Raw genomic sequence first — 16,076 nt, 5'->3', positions numbered from 1 at the left:
CAGATCATTCTATAAGAAAGTGGCGCTCGGAGGGGGATATCACCCAACGAGGATGTCTCACTTGCAGAAATCCTATTTGAAGACAACACCTTTTGAGCGCTCATCCTCCTCCACGCCTAAGACGATCAACGCGCATGACAGGCCCCATTAATATGACGCCCTGTGTAACCTTGCTCTTTCTCCCTCTCTTCCAACAGGAACAAAACTGATAGCCAAGGAGGAGGGGCATTATGTACCAACTGAGCATGTAACAGGAGGGGTGGTGTTCAGTTTGAGAAGATATCTTGCATATCCTCTTTCTGAGCTAAGTGGAGCCACCTTTTTAAAGGTGGGAGAAATTTAGCGAACAGGAAACAAGAGCAAAGCGCTTTTGGTTTGTGTCTAATCAAATAAAATGCCTGTTTTTCTTTTTTTTTTGTTCCTCCAGGGTTTCCTCATTTCTGAACTGTAACTCACACTACCATGTACAGCTGTGTTACCAGCCTGAATAACATATTACATGGACAATAACAACCACATATCGGTTGACACACAAAGACACTAGTGACCTGGAGCCACTGGTAAAATGATAACAGACCGAAAAAAAGATTCTTTTTTAAATATATACACATGTATCTAAATACAAAGCACACAATTTCTCTATATTGTGTGTGTTTTAAGTGTTTTACAAAAGCTATTAAACACCATACAATACTTAGGAGTAAATGCAACATAGTGTTTAAAAGAGAGCAAAGCAGGAGAAAAGGCAATAGAAAAATTAAGCTTGTGCAATAAATACACAAAAACAGACTTTATTATCCAAACAGATAAACCTTTAGCTGGGTTCTAAAAGGACCCACAGATTCTCAAACTCTTTATGTAAGAATATAGACACGGGCAGGATGATGACACAGAATCATCGGTTCACACATTAGAGGCTGAATATGTCCTGGTCTACTGCAACAAGCACGAATTCTATTCTAGCTATAATCATTTTTTAAATACACTATGCAGACTGGGCCTCTGATGATTGCCACTGCACCTCTGTGAACCATGCAGTGACTAAAAAAAGACAACACGCTTGTTGGACAGTGTTTTGCGTCAAGAGGGAGACCACATGCGCAGGCAGTTGGTCGGACAGCCCCTGCTCGCTCGATGCGGACCTCCTGAAGGCCCCTGTCCCCTGAGCGGCACACAAGTGGGCTGAGCAATTAACAATTTCATGCTGATTGCCTGAAGCATGTTTTGCTATGCCATAAAGATAATAGCATGAAGGGTGCAGCAGCAGCAGCCCCCCCACCCCGCCTCCTCCGGTGTTCCTCTATTGCTTCCATCTCTCAATTCTCTCCTGTGCAATTCACATGTTGGAATGGCGCTCTGCCGTCTTGCTTTATTAAAGGCACTCTCCGTGCTTAGAGGGCGCGTTTAAGAAAAAAAAATATAAAGATGACTCCCTGAAGAGTAAACAGGGATGATTATTAAAGGGAAGGAGAAAACTACAGTCTTGGTCTCCCACTGGCTTCTTGATTTGAAAGTCTAATTTGGCAACTGCACACAACAGGCGTGCAGGTAGACAAAACAAACAGATTCCATTCCCCTAGACAGACGGAGCATGCTCAGAGCGGCTACTGGTGACAGCCCTCATCTCCTTCATTCTCTTCCCTGCCACAGCATGACAGCAATCCACTCTGACCATGGAGCTCACCGCTGTGCAACAGGAAAATCTGTGTACCATTAAGCCTCCTATTTGTGCAGATAAAATATATAACATGTAAAGAGTGCAAAGCATGAGACAGTAGTTGTGTAAAGCTAAAATGCTGGTGATCTCAGGGAACGTAAAGATGAAAATGATATGAACTGTAATATCTATTTGGGTATAAGTAAAGGGTTTTATATTTATCCTGTAAAAGAGTTCACCGTGCACGAAGGGAAACAGGCTGACCCACACAAAACAAGAATGCCAGCCACCATTACCGCAGGTGGACAACAGTGGTTATAGTACACAGCCTGGTGAATTCACATTATTAACTGCATAGGACAAAGAAGCATTAGCATGGCTAACCTCTTTTTTCTTTTTCTGATAATTTCAGACTAACCGTATGAACAGCACAGAAAAATTCACATGCCCTTGAACTATACACCATTTGGATGGTTCACAGACATGTAGAAGCTTTCTTTTGTGCACCATTACTTCAGTTCCCAATGTGTGCCTTTCCTTTTCTGAATATGTAGGTGAGACGTTAAAAAAGAAATATTTCTGATTAAAATCCACAACTAAATGATTAACTGAATTAAGTCTGGTGCTCTCAGTATTCAGAAGGCCACATTATTAACAGTGTAGCTCAAGGCGTTCTGTTTTTTCTATGTGAAAAGAAGCCACGCAGACATAAGGAGAGGCAGTGGACAAAGGGTTGTGGCACCAGCACTCTGCCCCGTTAGCCCGCTGTATGTGACACCCCCAAAGCACCACACACCTCACTGGGTTTTGGCTGCCCCCCCCACTCCCCTCCTCCAGCTGAGTGTGAAAGTCCAGCTGGTGGACTGACAGCCTCGACACCTCAGCTGAAGATAGCTGCATTACAGGCCCCATATTGTTTATGTCATGGAGTCTGTCATTAATTTGCATTCTGAAGGAGCCAACGCGCACATACACACTTACCATTCGATAAGGAGAAACATGTTTTTGTGTTAATTTATACAATGACACCCTCCCACCCCCACCCCAGACACACAACAACACACACATACACTTATAAATTGCAGTCACATCCCCCTGCTAGAAGGGGATGATAATTGCGGACGGCCAATAAATTACTGCTGCCTCCACATCAATTATAAGCATCACGTCTGGCAATGAGGAAAATGAGATCTTGTGACAAATTTCATGAGGCTTGGCTGCCCAGCAGCCTTTCTTAACATGCTACAGATAGCAATCCCTTATCTAGCCTCTGTAATGGGGAGCTACGGATAGAGAGATGGAGCTGCAGCCATTTAATTAAAAAGCTGGGGGTAGGGGGTGGAGAGGTGTAATTCATTGAAAAGGCACAGGAAGGAGACAAAGCCTTTGTCTCCAATACATATTTTCCACAACATTGTCACTCATCAGAGGCTAACTTTGTATCTCCTCTGACAACAACTCTGAAGATTTTTCCCACAGTAATTTTGCTCGTCTCTCCGCCGTTCTCTTCTCCGTTTTTTCCCTTCTCTCCTCATTTTTTTAAATTTCCCAAGAGTCCGCTGTTTTCTCCTCTGGGACAGATAGAGCATTTTTTTTTACGAATGACTGCGGTGGACGGACAGTGGCAGTGAATGAAATGGCCCCTGCACCTAATTGTATTCCCACCTGGGGAAGGCAGGCAAGGGCGGAGGCTTCAAGAGCACAGCAATGAGGATTTATGGCAGATGGGAAGACGGCAAAATAAAACACCAAAAGGGATGGCTCTTAAATCTCATTCCCAGTGCAATATTCATTGTAGTTGCAATTGGGTCTGCTGATGGAGCACTGAAAAAAAAGGATGGGGGGGGGGACTGCTGTGTTCAAATTATGGCTGTACTCTCTACTAATATTTAACATCATTAGAAAATCATTAGAAAACCATCATAAAACCTGGGATTATGACCAGAGCATTAAACACAATGATTATTCAGTGTATTCCTTCTCCGCTCTGCCTTGGAAATGAGATTTGCAATGCTGCGGCTATGTAGAGGAAAGTATGAATATTTTTCATAATTACTGTAACATTTGAAAAACATTGGCTTGCATGAATTACTATAACATTATGAAGTTGTGTTTGTCTGCCCAAAAGCAAAGTTTTCATTGAAGCTTGTATGGGATATCATTAATGCACTTCCATGGGGGCATCAGCGGGAACAATGCTGGTTATTTTATTAAATTCTAACCTTACAAGGTTTTACCAGTTGAATGGGTGGCAGAGGCACGCATCATCGTAACCGTCATTATGTTGTAGTTTCAAAGGCGGTGGGACGTGAGAGAGAAAGCAAGTTCTATGCATGCTGAAGTTTCAGAGCATTTAATAAACTTTAGTGTGGGATATCAGCTTTCTAAGGAAAACAGTGTAAAAAAGGAAGAAAGAAAGAAAGAAATCTAGAAAATCAGGTTATGTGACTGCAAATGAGAGCACATATATCTACTACTGTAAGCTGATGTACTCTGCTTGAAGAAAAGGAGGGCCGATAGTGTCAGAGTTGAGTCTTTACTTTTTGGGATTTCTCGGCAGCCCCATTATCAAGAGCAGCCATCAGCACAAAGATAAAAGATCCTAATGGAGCTGGCCCTAGTGGAGATGAAAGGTGCAGAGATGGCACACTGTTATGAATCTCTAATGCAGCCCATGTTTCTAAGGTAATGACTGACTCTCAGGCCCCTTTCATAGGCTTACTTGCTTAAGGCCTGGGCGATAAAGGTCTCTTATTCCTTGTCACTAAGCAGTAAGGAAGAAACCCCAGGCACGGCCCTTGCTCTCATTTATACTCTATCCTAAGAAGGTACAGGGTTTTAGTGAGGGGGGAAAAGCAGATCTGCATCAACTCTGATTCAGTGAACAGATTGACATAATCAGTACAAACTAGTGGCAAGGTTGAAAATAGTCTTACTCATCATCTGAATGTGACTTGTGGTCTGTTGCTGCTCCGCAACTAAATGGTAATCACTGTGATAACAACGAGAAGTGGCAGATAGCATAATTTCGGAGAAGCGAATGGATGTTGAAAATAAACATTTCGCTGTCTTTGAATTACACAGAAGACAGTGAATCTTTTTTCTTTTAAATGTTGTAGTATGCTGTTTTACGATAGGTGAAGAAGAGAAGCAACATATTCCTTTTGGGTCAGGATGAGCAGAAGGCTAATGTAAGAGCAATTCCTTGTCAAGCTTTTCAGAGTAATTGAACTGACACTTATGAGAACCAATGTTCTTTTAAATGCATTACTTGGCAGATATTCAGGCTTTTGTCCCTTAAACTTTGCCAGCAAAAAATCGAGCCCTTTGAACAACAGGGAGAGGTGAAAATACATAGTGAGAGAAGTCTTTTCTGCAGTCCCTTTCACAGAACCTAATGGATTGTGAGCACTTAATGCATTAATCAATCAATATCTCTCACTGTACATCAACAGTGCGACCAAGTTATGAATGACCTCTGCAACAAAAAAGGACACTTAAATGCACACAAGATTGCTCCTAGGTTAGTAACTTGGCCCAGGTTTTTACCACCATGATTACACCTTTGCAAGGCACAGGGCCATTAACAGTGCACTAAATATACTGAGGCTGGTTGTTATACAATTTACACATGAATTTGCTGGAGTTAGTAAAATACTATAAGCCAAAGTTCTTGCCTTATTAATTCAATCTCCTACCTGGATATCCTTCAGGATGTATGACATAAGAAATACTTCACATAGAGCTGCATCCACTTTCTGCATTACACCAAGGCCACGCACGCTTATACCTATCACATTATAATCCGCTATAAGTAGCAGGTTTGGTCACCAAGCAACATGAGAACTGCTCTGGCTTGCTCTTAGGCATCATGAAAGGTAAGTGCACTTTGTCGTAATGTGGCTCAAACACTAATTTAAAGATGGTCCCCATCTTTAGGAATATTAATATGAAAAAAGCACTCTGGGTTGAGAGGAAACGTTATAAGTAGTCGGGTATACTCCACTGATTGGCTGCCGAATGGAATTTTCAAAACTACACTACTTTTAAGATTTACAGATTAATCAGTCAGACAAATTTGCAGCCGAATAAGAAAAACAACTTAAATACTAACCATCTCTTAATATCTGATGATGTCAGAAAAGAAATGTATTTTCATGACTACAAATCATTCCTTAGATGTTGCAATGACCTTGCGGCAGGACTGTTAACTGGTTTAGCTATGGATTTTGATCATTCTCAAACTGAAATTCTGGGCAGTGCACACTTGTCTACTTTTTCTTTTTAAATGTCTGGATAGAGAAGATAGATGAGAAGAGCTGAGGAAGTTGATGGTAGATGATGGTAGGGGGATTGTGAAGAGTGTTGATAGGGGGCATGGCTTTTTGGGCCCCTTCCTGAGTATTGCTGGAGCACAGAAGTGAACATGGAGACATAGTGGAACGGACAGGCGCTCAGGGCAAAGAGTCAGAGAAAAGAAGAGCTCAGAACAAGAGCACAAACTAATGCTATTGTGGGCAAGTCACAATGGTCTTGAAAAGTGACCGCAGAGGGCCCTTAAACAAAAAAGGCATTGCCATTCACTCTCCCCCACCCAATTAGATTCTTTTGCCCAGTTTAACATGACAAAAAGCAGTCAATTTTTCCTAATTCCTGTTGCTACACCGGCCCCTGTCCTACCTTAACTTCGTTCTACCTCAGAATGTGGCCCCATCTGTTAGACTGACAGCAACTTGTGACATGGATTCAAACACATCCACTGTGTTCTCCGTTCTACATCTCACACACAAATACGCGCCCCATCTCGGGTTTCCCAGGTAGGTGAAATATTCAACATATACATGAGAGGGACCGATTTCCAGAAAACCTCACTCACCAAGCACTGCCAAGCTTATACATTTTAATTTTTTCACTGAAAAATAAAAGTATTTCTTTCTTCTCTAGATCTTAGATTAGATGCAACTAAAGATTGATGTGTTTCCTCCATTCTCCACAGATTGGAATATAAAGGTACTCTTGAGATAGTTGCTGCTCAGCATTTCTGCTAAAAAGATGACAAACTGGGGTAAAAAACACAAATGAACTGATGAAGCGTAGCCCTGAAATTCATCTAAAAACAGTACAATATTGTGCTGTAAATAGTACTATAATTCTATTCCATACAAACATCTGTATCACTGAACAGATCCATCAACTATGGGTTTTTTGTTTTATTCTTTACAGGCACCGTTAGAGGCTAAACATATAGAACAGCATACTTAATTATCATTTCTGACAAGTGTTAAACCACACAAGGCTAAACCTAATAGATGAGGTCATTTCTAATTACAAGAAACAACAGACACCACACCGCTATTGATCTTTCTGTTGGTAAATCCATAAAGTATCCCACCACCATTGCTTAAAACTCACAGATGTCCTGAAATTGTCAAGGTTCAGCCAAATGTAATTAGCAAACACATTTATTTTACATATAAAATTAATCGATTGGTCCTGTAAAAACACACCTATATATGTATAATGATTTGAGATCACTAATGATAACTTCAGGGATTTATGAACAATGTATTTTCATAAGGGGGAGAAACATCACCATCAGAGAATGCTATGTTCACTTGAAATCGATGGTGATATACTTAATAATTTTAGAATATACACAGTTTGTATTTGTGGAGAAATTGCAACACATTGCACAAACCGACTAATACGCGTGTGTATTAAAGTGCTACTGCAAGCTAGAACACATATAATATTAGGGAAAAAAGCTGCCTCTCTCTATAGCAGAACTTGGTTTAACATAAAAGATTAATCCAAAATCATAGTCTCAAAGTTTTTAAAGTACAGATTATCAACAGTACTGCGTAAAACGACGTGTAAATGAAGGCTATGTGTAAACGAAATGAGAAAACTAGGCCAATAATTTGCTTAGAAAAAGCGTGCCGGACTTTTTCCTACCACTGTGCCATTTTTACAGTTGGTAAAATAAAAAGTGTGAAATATGACAGCAATAGACACAAGTGTGCAAACTTGTTTATTATTCATGTCTGTGTCACAGGGTGAACACTGACAGTTCCACCAGAAGTAAGTAATTAAGCACAAATTACAGTATATAGAAATTTGTTGTTGTTAGGCATTGATTAACTGGTAATTAGTGGAAATCTTGTTGTTGCAGTAACTCCTTCTCCATCTCGAGGGTCATGGTGGAACCTTTTCTCACCAGTTTGTATTTATTTGTGTATATGTCAGGATTTTCATTTACAATCTCTTTCTTATCATCCATTACTCTGCTCTTCCATCCTTTGCTCCAGACAGTGGGAAGAAAATCTACAGCCAACTCACAAAACAACAGTGGCAGAGCAGCATATCCAGGCAGATAAAGAGAAACTGAGAGGGACTGGCTATCTATTGGAGGAAGAGGAACACCATAAATATGACTGAGGCAAACAAAAAGCATTCTGTTCCAGATTGGTACTCGGCAGGTGTTCACATCTAGTTAAGCAGAGTTGGGATGTGAGAAATCTATAGAAGCTTTCTTTAACAAATGTTGCCCTCACAGAATAATTATTGTTTAGCTAGTAGACACCACCCACTAACATACACTCTTCTGTATGTGTTCTGCTAATCAATCGCATTGTTCTTCAAAACATGATCTTATTTCATGCATTGGGGCCTGTTGGGAAAAATACCTGAAAGTACGCAGCCAGAGGCTCTAGACCTAAACGTGCTTTGTAATCAATGGGAACTTACCACAGCATCACTGGTGGTATCACACTCAAAGTGGTGTGAGAATTTCTGTTTGCTGCCGATAGCCAGCTACAGAGGGGAAGGGGTGAGGGGGATATTTGTGCACACTAGACAAATCCAGCACAATTCCCAATATCCGTATGTAGAAGGTTCCCTCTAATGTCACACACACACACACACACACACACACACACACACACACACACACACACACACACACACACACACACACACACACACACACACACACACACAGTAGAGCCTCCCTCCCACACATAATATCCTTTTGTTTTTTTCATCAAACTCATCCATTTCTCTTCATCCACCCTCCCTCCCTTCTCCCCCCCTCCTCAGGTGGTGTGTAGTGTACTGTCAAGCACAGTGTGAATCAATGACTGATGCTCACGCCCACAGGTAAAGGTTAGAAAGGTTCACTATTGAATTATTTCTGCACTTCTCTCATTGCTGCCATCTGCCTGGCTGCTTTTAGTTGATGTGGTTAAGGCACTGGAGGGGACCCTTTTTACTAATGCACTCAAAACATGAATGCATGTGTGCGTTTGTGTGTATCCCGTATGAGTCTGCATGTTGGTTTATTTGTAAGGATGTTTTCTTCACATGTAACTAACATAACATGAGTTTTGCACACATGAACGTGCACACACACACACACACAATTATGCACACTCTGTTCGCCACTCATGCCTATCTATCAGACAGTAGATAATGAATCACAACATCTGTGCTTTCAGCTAGTCTTTGTTTCATGTGCCTTTATTCTAATGGAGCCTTCAGAGTGTGAGGGCAACATGCTGTTGGATAGGGCATCCTTCACTCTCTGGTTTTGTTTTGCTGTCAGCGAGGCTGATCGTCTCTGCTGGACCCAGGGTGAGCTCATCCATAGCACAGATCATGCCCTTTGATCCACCAGCTCCCTCTGGGGGGCACAAACAGCCTTATTAAAAATGGCTAAATAAAACTTTCCTAGCCTCAACTCGATAGTTCCCAAACTTTACCCCAGCTTCCTCTCTGATGCTGCCTATGGTCAAATTGAGCAGCCTAATTCTGACAGCAAGCCGCACTGTTCACCCGATACCAAAACACAGAAACAAATGAAGCCATATATGTTTTTAACAATTTATTGCTTCTAGTTGCTAAACTACCTGGCATTACACTAGCACTGCAATCAATACCACAGACAAAAGAATGTTGGGTATAAGACGATAATGCGAGCCTTAGGGGAAAGTTTAAGTGAGGAGTGTGAACGGAAACTTAGGAAGAAGCTTAAATATTAGAACTATTATATACAAAGAGGTAAAAAAAAATTATAGGAGTAGTAGTAGATGTAGTAAATTATTGGGCCACCTGTATTGATTCTACAAGTTTATTCATTACTGGAAGGATGGAGCGCAACACATCAATCCAAAACCTCCAACATGTGTTCAGCTACGTCTGGTCACCGTAAAGGCCCTGGCACCATTTTTCTATCCTCATAAAACCACTACTTTTGAATCATCCTGGAAGAGACCACTCCCATTAGGATAGAAATGTTTTATCACAGGATAAAGGTGTGATCACTCAGAACAACTTTCTATTGATTTGCAGTGACCCTTTCCTGCAAGGGGATAACTGGACCCAAACCATGGCAGCAAAATGCCACCTACAGCAGAGCAGAGCTATCAGATCACCTCCCTGAATGGGTCAAGCATTCAGGCCTATACCATTCTCTCCACATATGCACTTACAGACTTATTGAGAACATGCTAAGGGATGACTCATCTTATCACTTTTTGTTCCCAGATCTCTAGAGAGAATGGTTTGCACCACTAAACACTCAAATGTGTATTCATCTTAATAATGACAGGCTTATACACTGCAGTCCTATTCTAATATTCCTCTCTCTGTTATTGTCGAAGGACTGTTCTTGCTCAAACACTCTGATAACGTTCTGCATCGACATACTCAATCCCCTAAGAAAGAGCTGCTCATGAGAGTTGCTTTTGTGTTTCTTTTTAACTAAAGCAAAAGCATCTTGGCCTTTGAATGTGCACAATTCTTTTAACTTATCCCTTTCACATAGATTTAAATGCAGATGTCAATTTATGCGCTGTCCCTACAGTGAGCAGTCTGTGTGACTGAAACTCCTGAAGCTCCTGAAGCTCCAGCCATTTCTGCCAGAGCAATGATCAATGAACAAAGTCATTTTAATCTTTTTGTGTTGGTATCTCGATACAAAACCTGAATCAGTGGGGTTTGTTTTGCATTTTTGTTATTTTTGTTATATACACCACAAAGCATAATTGGATGCTAATTGCTTAATTGTTCTATGTTCTGCAGCTGCATGGAAGCGTCTGCATTTGTTGCGTTTCTCCACTCATTTTATTTGTTTTTTCCCCTTTAATTTCACACCTGCTTGTATTGTATTGCTTTCAGTGTATTAACATAATAATAATTTCAAAAAGTTATTTTACTAACTATGTATGCATCTCTTGAGAAATGCTCTTTACCATCAAAAGATTTGACAATGAAAGAAAGCTTGTGATCACATTTAAAATAGTTAAATCATGCTATTTATCCATATGGGTTTCTTGTAAATGGTCTAATTAGAAAAGTCATCCACCTACGCTATCTCACATTTACCTCTGGCAGAACTAAAAATAATTTCTCTATAAAAGCCAGATAGAGATCAAATAGACTTCATATAATTTGGTCATTAAAGGGTGTAAACCTGTTTTTCCTTCATCTCATGTACCTATGGCAGCGACATGACTGGTGCTATAATTAAACCCATCACAACCATTATGTCTTTGGCACCTAATCTATTCCCTCCTCCTTCGTGTGTGTCTGTCTGTAACCACAGACTTCTCGCCCTCAGCTCTGATTGACAGACCCTGTGGAGGCTGTGGTCACTCCGTGTGACTGACACGAGGGGCAGCGAGGCTACTGCATTACCTCCTTCCCCTGCCTTTGAGTGCCTTCTGATCCTGCAATCCAGCACCTCACACCACCGATCGTCACCTCTGCTCCAATATCCAGCAGCAAAGGCTCTAGGCCTGAAAATAGAACTCATTAACACGTTTAGTAAGTACAAATGAGATGACTCTCTCCTGATGGACTGTCTATCTTTTGGATCAGCTTTCAAGGAGAGTGTGTGGTAATGACAAGAGAGAGGGAAACCAATATTATAATGTGCTGCCGGCCTGCTCTGAAAATGGGCTTGATGACAGGGAGAGCCTCTTGCACCCACACGGCCTGACTTTCAGTGTGGACACCTATGTGTGTGCTCATTTATGGTTATGCAAGTTTGCACAATAAAATCTGGCGCATAGTTACACTCACGTAACATAACTAACACGCAGGGTGCAAAACATACAAAGCACAGACAAGGTGGACTAAAGTGAACTAATGTGTGAAAGTCTCACAGTGCGACAGCTTCATTAAAAGGTTTGTATTGCGCTTTTGAGGGCCACTTGCTTTTGGTGTCTTAACATGACTCAGTCTGTCCTAATAGGATTCATCACTTTTCTGATAATCAAATTTTTATGCAAACTCTCATCTTTGAACTTTATGCTGCCACAAAGCCAGATGTATTGGACCGAGAGGCACACCAGGAGTCAGACTTTACCCAACTTCCAGCCTGAGGGGAAAGCTAACTAGTATTTACACGAACGATGGTTCAGTCACCAGACATTTTTATTCACAGCCTATCCCAGAATAGAGTTGCGGCTTTCTGGTCAATTTGCTATTACAGGATGAGCCAGGAGATGAATTCATACCAAGCCTGTAAAGCAGGGGGCACAGGGAAAGAAAGGACTTCCTTGTGTTAGTTTGAGCAGCAGGGTCATGAATTCTAAAATACAACTGGAAAATCTATAAAGCCATCATTTTGGCTTTTTAATAAATGTCTAGTCTTTTGTAATATTTTCAAAATGAACAGTAATGCATTTATGAATTTCCTGGCACGTTTTGCAGACAGCAAACAATTTCCTTTGCTGCCTAGATGCCCTTCGGACAGGGATTAGAAGGCAGGCGACTGACAGAGGCCTGACTGAGCTGTGGGCCCTCTGGGGCCCTGCTCATCCAGGCCTGCACAGCCCTCATCCTCATATCCACTCTGCATCACCAGGCAATAACAGCCTTTATTAAAAGCGCATTGCAGCAGTGTCTGTCTATACAACTTACTTTTAGATTGGCCATAATGTGGCATGTAGAAAGGGTCTGGTGGTTAGGGGCTATAATATCCTGTTTCTGGAAAGGTTTACTTTGCATTTTAACAAGCATGAATAAAGAAGGACATTCCAGAAATGGCTACCGTCTGTTTTGCTCTTGCCTGTGGGGAGCAAAAGCTCTGACCATAGCCATTGCATGCCATCAGAGCGTGGCCGGGCTCACCTCTGATTTTACGTAGCTTTAATAGCAGTAAGTTCGCCGCTGGATGTGAAGATGGTTATAGTTTGATAGCAGTAGATGGTAAAATCCTATAAAAAACATATACATATATATATATATAAAGATCAGTAATATGCATTCTGAACACATGGTAGTAATTTGACAGACAGGATGTCAACACACTATCTCCCATCATTAAATCTCAAGGTGAGCTCCACAGTGTTTGGCAAACCCTAAAATATGAGCACCTTTGCTCTATCAGAACATTTTCCACACCATTGTGTATTTTCCAGCGTTTTCTGACTGTCTCAAGAATTATGCATGAGGTAGAAAGGGAGGCATGTGGGGAGGGAAGAGAAATGCCTCTGTTGTCAGGATGGGCCTTGCTATTAGGTGTGTGACCCTGAAAGTGCACCCCTTTTAGCGAAACAAGCAATGGATCTCATACTGGATACCACTATTATGCAGTAATTTGTATGCATCCTCTTGTCTCATTTCCATTTATTAAAGCACACAGCTCCCTGCCCAGTTTCTCAAACTGGTCATTGAAAGTAACACTGATCCAAACCGGAGGTTTATGTACAATTTTCAAGCAGTTATGAAGTGGCAGAGAAAACAACCGCAGAGTTAAAGTGAGATAACCCCTCCCCAAACCAGTCTTCGCCCTCGAATACCCAGGTCTCTGTGTCCAAACAGACGGGAGACAATGACTGGTGGTTGCCCAGGTGGCCCCAGCCCCAGCCCCAGCCTTCTCCTTCTCAGCCTCCTAGGCTCACAGACAGGGATTTCCTCCTGCGATGAGAGCCAAGCCGTCACAGCCCAGCGATCAAGGGCCCGCCATCTGTGACTGAAGCAGATTTACAGCAGGAGCTAATCCACACTGTCAGCTACGTTTGTTTTCCATCTCTGCCTCCACCACGCACATACATAAACTCACTGCAAACTCTCTACAAGTGAGAAACACTCACTTTTTACCCTTATAAAACACTCTCTTCTGAATCTCTTCCATCCACGCACAGACCTAAAGCAAACACTAACCCCTTGCACAGAAGGACATTTACCCGTCAGATCAATTTAATTTTGCCCCTATTAAAAGGCATGATCTCATTTTGCTCTATGCTTAAAAATAATTTTAGTTGTTAAAAATGAGAAACCTAAATGTGTCACTGAGTTACATGCCCCGGTGAACATCATTCATAAGAAATAGGGTCATCATATCTCTCCAACACAAGCTCCCCAAATTCCTCTGCATCCGTTTGGGAGTTTCCTCTGTGTATTAGCTTCTCCTGGACACTTGTACAACCTGATTCTTTACACTGACAGCTGTCAACAATCACTCTAAACACCTACAAACCACTCTTGGTTTCACCTGTTTCTCTGTAGTATCATAAGATATATTTGCTGTTATGACTCTCTTCATAACTGAACACTTGATGGGAATTTTAAACATCTTCAGTTTTCAGTTTCATCCCTGTATCTTTTCTATTTTATCTTTATGTAAATATGCCAGCTGCTATTCTTAAAAAAAGAAAGTAGTGCACTGGTTCAAGTCAGTGCTGAGCTTTGTTCTCTGCACACAGGGCAGCTGTGTGGGGTTGGGGTCCCTCTGAGACCTTCTTTGTTTCGCCATACATAAAGGGTTAAAGAAGACAAATGGAGGTGGGGCCACAGAGCAAAATGCCTAAGCAGCACATTTATAGTATGGGCAAGAATTAAAACAATGCAGGCTTTTTATCCCCGTGTTAGTCTAATTAAAAAGAAACCTAATTTCTGCTGCCCTTGCTCTCCTTGGACATTCAGCCCGGAGGAGATTTGTGGCAATAAATCCCAGCAGTCAGTGTTTGCTGCATCCTCATAAAGAACATGGATATGCAAAGTTGTAAAACACTCCAGATCACATGTGAGGGCAGCCTAAATTTACTGCACTGCTGTCATAGCAACTTAACAGGCAACTTCAACATAATTAGCCAAAAGAAAAATTATTATGTAAGAGTTGTGCCAGACTACCATTGCATCCCACCTTTGTGTAACGCTGGCATGTCTTTGATCACAGAACTGAGGGATTTTTTTGCTTTGTTTGAAAGGGGGGAGGTGGGACAAATTTCATATGTTCTGGCAACAAACCCAGAAACGCAACAAGCCCAGCACCTAACCCAGCAGAGAAAGCCCTCGCAGGATCACAGAACAGCAGCAGGCGAGGGAATTACTGTCTAGGTGACCCAGAAATCCAGGGGCAACTTTGTTTTAACAAACCAGGGAATGTTCCACCACTTTAGCAAGTATGCCTCAACCACAAAAAGAGCCCTGTGCCACAGAAGAGCTAAAGAAGAGGAAATTAAATATTACACTGGGAATGGCTCAATCCTAGCTGAGAGGTGGGGCTGGCGGTCCAGCACAGCTGATGCTTTTGCGGTGTGAAACGGCAGAAGTGAGGGGTGTGGAGTCAGCAATTTTAGAGTTAACGATTATAGACAAAGAGCTCTGATCATTAAAGTAGTAATGTGATCAAGATGCTGAGTTTTTACACACTGCCTTCCACCTAAAAGATCTAGTTTGTACATGGTTAGCTGTCAAGGAATAGAACGAGTAACATCCCACAAGCTAAACAACAATACTACACAACGTTAGAGCCTAAATAATAACAAGAAATGGCATTAACGTCCATCCCGATAATCAAGCTTCATCGTCACCAAAACACACTCTACAACTTTTTAAAAAACTTGTTCTTGTTTTTAAATTCTTGAATCTGTTAAATACCAGTGGTCTTTTTGAGTAAGTGAGAGTTGCTGTAATTTGATGAAGCTCTGCAAGGCAGCAACCACTGCTGACGTGTGTGTACATGTAATGATACCGTGCACACGCAGCCCCGCTGCAAGGACACTTTGCCTAACCTAAGATCCTTCATCCTGGCACAAACACGGGCATCGGAAACATGAAAGCTTAAAAGAGGCGAAGAAAAAAAAAAAAACGAATCATAAACACTGCATCTACTGAAAAACAGAAAACACATTTATTTGCAAAGAGCAAAACAACTCCTCCTGTCTGGAAAAAAGAAGAAGAAAAAAGATCCCAACCCCCCACCCCTTTTAACCTAAATGGCCCTTCCTCTTGCATTGCATGTTCGCTTGTCCACTGTACTGTAGTCATTAACATATTTGGAGTGCAGCGAGCAGAAAGCTTAATTGTCCCTAATTGCTCGGCTAAATATGTTCTCTAATGATTTGCTTCAGATCTGTGACTGCCTTTTGCGCAATTTCCCGGCTGCTGGCTTCATTATCCCTGCCTC

The 16,076-nt window shown here is 41.6% G+C and overlaps 1 protein-coding gene across 2 annotated transcripts in view; it reads right to left on the bottom strand.

The window, feature by feature from the left end:
* The window catches only part of zfhx3b (zinc finger homeobox 3b), a 330,171-nt gene that overhangs the window by 41,353 nt on the left and 272,742 nt on the right, over positions 1-16,076 (bottom strand). The gene's annotated exons all lie outside the window — the stretch shown is intronic.

Source organism: Aulonocara sp. 'chitande type north' Nkhata Bay, linkage group LG1 (genome assembly GCF_057382095.1).
Source record: "Aulonocara sp. 'chitande type north' Nkhata Bay isolate Kocher_YH1m ecotype deep benthic linkage group LG1, A_spYH_male_GT1.1, whole genome shotgun sequence".
NCBI classification, from domain to species: domain Eukaryota; kingdom Metazoa; phylum Chordata; class Actinopteri; order Cichliformes; family Cichlidae; genus Aulonocara; species Aulonocara sp. 'chitande type north' Nkhata Bay.
This window is presented reverse-complemented; position numbering and strand designations above follow the sequence as displayed.